At 48.4% G+C, this 9283-nt stretch overlaps 1 protein-coding gene across 2 annotated transcripts in view; it reads left to right on the top strand.

The window, feature by feature from the left end:
- The first annotated feature begins 1698 nt into the window (after positions 1–1698).
- Positions 1699–9283, top strand: part of BPIFB1 (BPI fold containing family B member 1) — a 30489-nt gene continuing 22904 nt past the window's right edge. The window contains exon 1 of one of the 2 annotated variants that reach the window (XM_033095037.1): positions 1699–1834. The gene's annotated coding sequence lies outside the window, so the exon portion shown is untranslated. Of the gene's footprint in view, positions 1835–9221; positions 9266–9283 lie in introns of those variants that run through there. The other variant, XM_033095035.1, reaches the window with a different exon arrangement.

The following is a 9283-nucleotide window of genomic DNA, read 5'->3' as shown; positions in this document are numbered from 1 at the left end:
CAAAGAGGCTGGAACAAGGAGTGGGGGGCCTGGTTTGAGAATTAGCAGCTTGATTTTAAAAGTGTCTTTTTTTTTTTTCTTTTCTTTCAATTACCTCAGCCTCAGTCATTCCTGGTTATAAGTGGATTAGGAGATGGGTGGAGTCCCCTTTTCTCTGAATTATCAGTTTAGTTCCCTTCTTTCCAGAGTCTATCATAAAGGCTTATGAGGGTCTGACAATTACTTTTGCCGACTCATCCTAGAAAAACTGCTACATACCTCCTTGCTGAATATCACTAGGGGTCACCTTCGAAGTACTTCCCCTTGGGGAAGCTTGCACTGCCTAGTCCACCCTTCAAAAGCAATTTGGGAACTCTTTTTCGGAATGGCCGTCAGAGCTGTCATTGTATTACCCTTGATGTCCTGAATGTCAACAAAATGTCTTCCTTTCAATATTTCCTTTATCTTCAGGTAAAGAAAGAAGTCGCATGGTGCCAGATCTGGTGAATAAGGTGGTTTGAAGACACACCATAGTGTTTTTATTTGACAGAAATTACCATGTACCAGAAGCGATGTGTGACACAGAGCCTTTTTGTTGCGATCACAAATTACGGTGAATGCTGCTTGCGGAGTGCCATCCAACAAAAAGGCAGGGATCTTCAATAGGGAAGGTGGCACATCGAAACTTAGTAATGGTGTGTGACAAGTTTCAACTTGTTCATTGCAGTCAGTCGGTGTGAGCTACCTTGAAGAGTGTGAGTTTTAAAGTATGCCATAAATCATCCTCCATTGTGACAATGCTCCCTGTCACACATCATTTTGGGCATATCAAAATTTTTTGTCAAAACATTACAGTGTGTCCTCATCCACCTATTTCACTGGATCTGGCATCGTGTGATGACTTCTGACTCTTCCCCAAGTCAAAATTGACCATGAAAGGTAAATGTTTTTGAATCGATTCAGGACATTGAGGCGCCACAACAGCGCACTAGAGACACTCACAAAGAGGCCTTCCAGAACTGATTTAGAAAGTGGCAAGAACAATGGGATGTGTATTCAAAGCCAGGGAGAGTATTCTGAGTGGGGTTAATGGCAATGTGTCTTTTACGGTAATATTTTTTTTATTTAAAACATTCACCATATTGTTTGATCACACCTCATATATTGATATGTTTTCCATTGAAGCCTATAGGCTGGACAGTCCCCCAGGATCATTTTTATGGTTCCAGAGAGTTTCTCTGGCTAAAGATCAGTGCTGCATCTGCCTGCAATGCGAATGATCCTATCAAAATTGATAGTCCCACTGTGCTGAATGTTTTTCTGCTTCTTTTGTCTCTGTGTGGCTCCTTGAGGGCCGGATGATTGTGGCAGAGGTAAAAGGTGAGGGGGAGGTGAAGAATGAGTGGAAAGAGGCTAGAAGTCAGGCTGTCTGTGCAAGGAGGCCTCTCTCAGGATCAGCAGACACTGAAAGTACAGAGAAGCAGAGTGGGATGGCGGAGGGGAGTCCCGAATGTCCCTGTCCAACTCAAAGGAAGACATAATAGCTCCTGAGGTGCCCCCACGTTCAGATGCATCTCCTGGTTTGCCACCGATTACCTTTCTCTCTCCTGGATGCCTGTCTGACTAAGTAAGTAAATGTTAGCACAGAAACCTAATTCCGTGTGGGTAACTTCAAGGGAGGTGCCCGATGGGCTCCCCCTCCTACCCTCCCAGCCCCCAGGAAGTCCAATAAGTAAAGAGCGAGACGTTCATCATCCAGGGAGGTCGTGAGTCCAGATAAGGTGCAGAGTTTCAAGAACTCACTCGTTCGGATTTCAGAGCCTTACTGGTGCCACTGGACACAGCTGCCCACAAGGTAAGAGATTTGTAATCTGGCTCGCACACACTCAGAAGAGCTCTAAAACATTTTTTGATGCATGATCGATAACTTGGTGCAGAGTTTTCCAGAAGCAGGGCTGCCTCCCACCACTGGCAGGAGTGAGAAGTGATTGGCTTCCTATTCTTCCTCAATCCTCCCAATATGAAAGGCTGGGTGGCATGCTAGTATGTCTTCAACACCTCTCCAACCATTGGCTGTTCTCTCCAGGCACCTCGCGCAGGCAATATGGCTAGCCAGAGCTCAACAACATGTTTCTGTTTGTTTTCACTGTGACACTAAAAAAAGTATTTCACCTCTCCGAAGGGGGCTCATCCAAACCTCATCTGTGAAATGAGAGTAAAACAGTGCTCACGTCAGGCACCAGTGTGAATTTAGATGGGTTAATGCAAGGAAAGGGTGTGTGAACGCTTCTTAGGCTGAATTATAGACATTATTGTCATCACCAGAGCTGTGTTGTCACTGCCTATTCATGGGAAGCAATGTGGCTTTTTCACTTTTGGTAGGGTTATACATTTTCCTGTGAGAAACAGAAAACGAACTATATCTGGGCTTTTAAACATGATTCTGTTTACCAAAATGCCTGGTGAATAAGCAGCAATCCCCCAGGGTTGGCAGATGTTGCAAAATGTGCAGGAAGATGTGGCCAGTAGGTGAAGGCCATACACAGACAACAGGTGTTTGGGAGACGATGGCTGAAAGATTCAGATCACAAGTTCCAGAGTCAGACGGACCAGAGTTCCAATCCTGGCTTCTTGTCCAGGTGGCTGTGTGGCCTTGAGCAGGTCATATGGCCTTTCTGCACCTCCATTTCCTTATCTGTACAATGTGGGTAATAGAAGTGAACTTGCGGGCTGGGCTTAACCTGGCACGCAGGTACTGAGCACTCAGAAATGGTAGCACTGTTCCTATTCTTTACTTTAGGCAGCCCCTCCTTTTCTATATATAATTAGTCCCCTAAGTTGTACTCCCAAAGTCAAACACATTAAATGTGAAAGTTGAACAAGAAGGATTTTACACAGTGTGTGTGTGTGTGTGTGTGTGTGTGTGTGTGTGTGTGTATGGATATTGGGGAGGGCATCCAGTTCCCAGGGGGCTAAAGCTGCTTAAACCCTCATAATGCGGTGATGGTAGAGCTCCAGCCTTCCATACATGTTATTTTATTTTTGTTCTGTGTCCCCTCAACTGACACAATTGTGACCTCCTGTGTTTTCACATTTTTTTGTTCATTTCTGGTTCACCCTCTGTCTCCCCAGGAGAATGTGAGCCTGGGGAGGGCAGGAGGTGGTTTGTTTGCTCCCTGTTATGTCCAAGGCACTCAGAACTGGGTCCATTAGCTGACTGTTCAACTGGCCTGTGTCTGTCCTCCCAATCTTGAGTGACTAAAAAGAATGGGGAGCACGTATCACTCTGTCTGGGTTTCCCTTTCTTAGGGCACTTACGAATGGCCAGCTGACCTCCACCAGGTCACATGTTGTCCAAATTCATGGGAATTACAGCGCTTAGCCTTCTGCCTACATTGAACCTGATCATGACTCAACGCCTGACCTTTCTGTCCCCATGTGACAAGCCCCCACCCCTTGACTGTGAGCCCTACAAGGGCGGGGAAGAACTAGGAGTCTAGTATAGCCAGGGTGTGTTTGCACTGAATCGTATTTATTCCTGTGCTACAAAAGAGGGATTATGTCCCTGAGTATCCAGTTCTGATTTTGATCTTTCTTTCCTGGTGGTTCCGGGACTAGTGTGACTGGGCTTTTGTTGCAGCTATTAGCCACGTCATCTCAGAGTTTTTCTGGAATCCTGAGTCTGTGGGTTGGCTCTGGGAAAGAAATGGGGCTTCTTCCACTCCTTTGTCCTCTTTCCAACCTTTATTTATTCATTTTCAAGTTAGTTTGTGGGGTTGTTTGCTGATCAAAAAAATGCATTCAGTGTAAAAATTTTTTTAATTATAAAAATACAAAGAAGATGGTACGAGGCACCTGTGATGACATCACCAAGAAATAAGCATTGTTTTGGTACATTTCCTTCCAGTATTTTTTCGCTATGAAAAAAATATTTCTTTCATATAATAAAATTTTTCTATTTTCATATAATAAAAAACAGAAAATGTTTTCTTTTTTCATTTGCTAAGACCCTTCAATACGTTACTCTATATTGTTTTGTGATGGTTGTTGGGTGGCCTACAATTTATTTAATAAATCCCCTGTTGCTGGACATTTAAGCTGGTCCTACTTTATGGTTATTGTACCTAATGCTGTAATGATCATTTTGCCTGCACCACTGGGCAATTCCCTCCCACAGAAACTACACAGACCCTGGGTCAATGGGTCTGAGTCTTCCTAAAACAAATTTGTCCCTGGGAACAGGCCATTCCTCACACCCATTTACCGAGTCCCCTTTACTCTAAGCAAAGGTTATCGGAGCCAACCTGACCCACACCCTCCTCTCACAGTTCACACCCTCATCCCACTGAGGCCCAGAGATAAGAACTGACTTGCCAAAGGCACTAGCAAACTCCGCGTTGTCTAGAGATTTTCTCCCCCATTCTGTTACCTCTTTGATACTTTGCAAGGGAATGCAAAATCTTCAACATGCAGGCAGGCGGTTGCAGCAAGGATGTGGCATCTGTACTGCTCGTGGCAGACATTGCTAGTCAATCATCACAGTCTCCTCTGCAGAGTCCAGACCCTGAAGACTTGTCCAACAGCCAGTACCAGGCAACGAGAATTGGCACAAGAGGTGCAGTATTTCTGCCATTCTGTGGCACCTTTGATGCCAACTAAGAGACTTTGTAAATTGTGGATTTGAGCCCACTCAAGTGAATTCCTCAAGGTGGCTTCCTTCTTGCCTTCTGAGTCAGTGACAGTCCACAAGTCCTCCTGATTTCCATTCGTCCAACCCTATCGTGTCCTCAGAGATGCTTTCTGTCTTTCTGCGGCAGCACAGACTTCCCAGAAGTGGATGCCCTTAGTCCCAGCTGGAGGCGATGGGGCGGGCTGGGATGGAGGGCAGAGCACAGGCTCCAGAGTCAGCCAGAACTGGATCCAAATCCTGACTCCACATTTTAGGCCTGTGGGACCTTGGGCAAGTCACTTCCCTTCTCCAAGAATCTTCCTTATGTGAAAAACAGGGGTGATAACACCTCTATTTTCTCCAACCTGGGCCTCAGTTTGGTGATCTATAGACTAGAAATGGCCTTCTCACTCTGCCACTTCGCTGTGTCAGAGTGTCCAGCTTTAAGTGGACATCAAACGCTCTCCCCCAACCCCTAACTGAGGCTTCTATGAGGCAGGAGAGAGGAGCCTCTCTCTCTCTCTCTCTCTCTCTCTCTCTCTCTCTCTCTCTCTCGCTCACTCTCTCTCTCTCTCTCTCTCTCTCTCTCTCTCTCTCTCTCTCTCACACACACACACACACACACACACACACACACACACACTGTTTTCCTTTCTCTCTGGCAGGAAGGAGAGGAAAGAGTGCAGGGGAAGTTTCCCCTGATTGATAACTAGCTCCCTACTCTTAGGGACCCAAAAATGTTTAGAGCTGAATCTCGTGAACACCTTCATGGGAGTATTTTCAAACCCCTCTGCCCGGCCTCTCAGGCTGTAACCACTGATAAGGACAGCGCTTTTCCAGCTGACCTCCTGCCGGCCACCCCCAACCCCTTTCCTCATCTGCTCAGGAGATGATATTGGGAAGGACTTAAACCAGCCCCGACCAGCTCTCTCTCCTGTAGGGTCCACACCAGCCCTTGGAAACACACACGCAAGCTTTGGCCCCATCCAGAGGGAGCAGAGAGCAATAATTTTCCACTCACAGAAGCCACTTTCCCCACCATGACTTCAGCTCATCAGTTTATTTCTCTCAGGCAAGAGAGAATCCAATACATTTCATGTCCTAACGCCAGGGAACAGACCCCTCATGCCCCTAAATGGTCCCTGGATAGCTCCCTCCGTCTAAGCATGCACTAGGGGCAGACACCCCTGCTCTCCTCACTGGAAGAGTCAGAGGAGGGACCATAGCTCTCCTAAGAAATATCTTCACAGATCTTCCTCCTTTGCCCTCTTGACCGTTTTATCACCTCAAGCTGGGTCAGGACCCTCACATGAGGGACCCAAGAGCTTTGCAGCCAGTTCGTGGCCACCTGCTTGCACTATGGTCTGACCACTCTCCTTGATATATAGCATCTGTGGAATTGTGGTGCCTCAGATGACACTTGAGTTTTCAGATTTGAGTAAGGGCTAGTGAGGACACCCATCAGTGGGCAGAGAAAAGAGGAAGAAGAGCCTTACTTCAGAAAGGGTAGCCAGGAAAGGCTTTTCCAAGGAAGGGACACGGTAACAGACTTGGTGAATGAGAAAGAACCAGTTGGAGGAAGGGCTGGCAGAAGAGCGCACTTAGGAGAAGGCTCAGCACATGCAAAGGCCCTGAGGTATGAATGGAGAGAGGGGTAAAGTGATGAGAGATGACGTGCTGAGAGGTGGGCAGCAGCCAACCATGTGGGGACCTTGTAGAGCTTGGATTTTTATGCAAGTGCGGCAGAAGCTTTTAGAGGGTTTTAATATGCAGGAGGGTGACAAGGTCTGAGTAATGTTTTTAAAAGTTAACTAAGACTGTTGGGTGGAAATTGGATTTTGGTAGTGGGGACTAAGGGTGGAAAGAGGGAAACTGGAGAGGAGACTGGGATGAGATAATGAATAATGGATGGATGGATGGATGGATGGATGGATGGATGGATGGATGGATGGATAAAATGGACATCCCTCAAGGCAGAGGGGGATCCAAGCTCCAAAAGAGTAAGTAGTTAGTTCTTTGGGGCTCCCAGGAGGGCAAGAGGATATCAGGTCCAGATGGGGCAGTGGTCAGGCAGCTTTATGCAGATCCTGCCTTCTGAATTGTGCCTTGAAGCTCAGTGATGTTAATATCTCAATAATAATAATAATAACAACAACAACAATAATAATAACAATATTTACCATTTACTGAATTCTTATCTTAGATGTTCTAAGCATTTCACATTGTCTTATGTGACCCTCAAAACAGTCCCATTTTACAATTGAGGAAACATGCTCAGAGGGAAGAAGCCGTTTTCCCAGCCGCACAGCACAGCTGACCAGCCCAGGAGCAGTGATTGAGCTATGTGTGTCGGACTCCAGAGGCTTTCCCTGCTCTGTTGCCCACACAGGGCAAGGCAGAGTTGCCAGGGGGTGGACAAGGCACTCCAGGAAGAGGACACAGCACAATCAAAGGCCCGGGAGCTGGGGAGGAGTGAGGCCAGGACAAAGAGGCCCTGGGGAATCTGAGGGGTGGCTGAGCACATTGAGGGCAGGGCTGTGGTGACCCGTGGGTTCCATGATGTGCCATACCTATAGAAGCACAGTCGTGCTTGCTGACCCCAGTGAGTGCAGGGGCTGAGAGGCAGGATGCAGCAGCTGATGTGACCCAAGCGCTGGCACTGGGCTCAGGCCTCCCACAGAGAGGCATTGTCCCTGGGCAGCAGGCGTGGCCAGCTGAGAAGCCCAGGACGGGAAGCCCAGGAGGGGACATTTGCCTCTCTGGAGATGTGCCCAAGGGATGGGCAGGGTCCTTCCCAGGAGGCCTCACCCTTAGGAGTTCAGGGACTTCAGCGCATGCGAACATGGCAGAATGGCAAACACTCTTTCCTTATTCCCCTGCGAAACTCCGGAAAGGGGAGACCAGCCAGGACCCAGTCATACACTGTATGGCTCCAGGGCGCTCTCTGCCCCTCTCTTGTCCCCCTGCACATGGACACAGGTTCAGCAGTGGCCCTCCCAGCTCTGAATCACAACCTGGCTTCTAGACTGAAGTCGGGCAGCAAGGATGTTCCCCCAGAGTATGCCAAAAGGCCATGTTTGCCTCCCACCCTGCTGGAGTCCCTGGGAGAGCAGAGCACGGTAGTGAAGAACGGGTGGTCGGGACTAAATGACTGAGTTCAAGTCCCAGCTCTGGCACTCCTGGCTGTGGGACCTGGAGCAAGCCACTCACCTCTCTGAGCCTCAGAGGCCCTCAGGTTCCTCTGGGTCAGGGCTGCTGACCCCCCGCTCTGGGTGACTGTGCAGGTTAAGTGAGTCACTGCCTGTGCCTGGGCGATGGATGATGGTGTTCCTGAAGGGCTGTTCATTTGTCCTTTTGGTTCATAGTCAGGCCTCATTCTTCATTCACTCTACAGATATTCGCTGAGATTCTGGAAGGCACAGACAGGCAAGGCGAAATGGGCGCTAACCACTGCAGAAGAAAGGAATAAAAGCACGTGCTAAGTGCTGTGTGAGCATGTACCTTAGTTCAGGCTCTCAGCAACCTGTGAGGGAGGTGATACTCTTAACCCCATTTTACAGATGAGGACATTGAGGCTCAAAGCTTACATACCTTGCCCAGGGCCCACAGCGAAGATGTAGCAAAAATGGGATTCAAGTCTATTTTCTTGAGTGAATTAATTAACGGAGATGTGTATTCCTAAATCCTTGGGTGCATTTAGGAATAAGGGATGGGGGCAAGGCTAGAACTTCCTTCCCCCAAGTTTATTATCTGAATTAAACTATGATAATAACTTCTCTACAGAGGCTCACCCTATTATGAGCACTTATAACAAAGCAACAACCTCTGGCGTTTACTGAGCACTGACTCTGTACAAGGACCTGTGCTCCAACTCACATTCACGGTGTTCCTGTCATCAGCCTAGGTCGTAAGTGCCGGAGTTATTCCCATTTCATAGATGTAAAACCAAGACTGGGACAGTTGAAGGAATGTGCCTCGTCACACGGCGTGGAAACAGTGGAGCCGGGACTCGAACCCAGTCTGTCCCCAGGATACTCCCGTGTCCAGCAGGCGGTGGAGACATCCCTAGATGGGCTTTGAAGTCAGAGCCTGACTCAAATGGCTCTGCTATTTGCTGACTGTGTGTGTCTGGTTCCTCTGGGGTCAAGTCAGGCTAATAATGGTGACCCTGGTGGGATTGAGACTCCACTGACAACCGATGTAAAGCCTGGGGAGGCAGCAGCCACGTCATAGGTGCTTCATACATCGTCACAGCTACTGTTTTCATCCTTGTCCCTACAGAAAGGACTGCCCAGGGGGCAGGGAGCCCCCTGCACAGGCCAACACATGTCTGGTCCAGCTGCCCGCCACATGCCCCAGCACCCCGCCCACCCTTCATGCCAGTCTACGACCTCCTTTCTCCAAACCTCAGGAAGCTAGAGTCCTGAGGCCGCCTCTGGGCAAGGATGTGGTTCAACAGAAGCCACAAATATTTTCCTTGGAGACCTTGGCCCGGTCTGAGGCCTTGGCTCAAATGCAAAGGTTGACTGCCTAGCCCAGAGTGTGCAGGATATAAGGACTTCCAGACCCACTGCCCAGGTGAGGAGAGAAGTAGGCTGAGGACTGTGGCGTGTCCAGGTAAAGGTGTAGGGAAGG

This window comes from Rhinolophus ferrumequinum, chromosome 23, assembly GCF_004115265.2.
Source record: "Rhinolophus ferrumequinum isolate MPI-CBG mRhiFer1 chromosome 23, mRhiFer1_v1.p, whole genome shotgun sequence".
Classification (NCBI taxonomy): domain Eukaryota; kingdom Metazoa; phylum Chordata; class Mammalia; order Chiroptera; family Rhinolophidae; genus Rhinolophus; species Rhinolophus ferrumequinum.
Note: the sequence above shows the minus strand (reverse complement) of the source record. Positions and strands in the feature narration are given on the sequence as shown.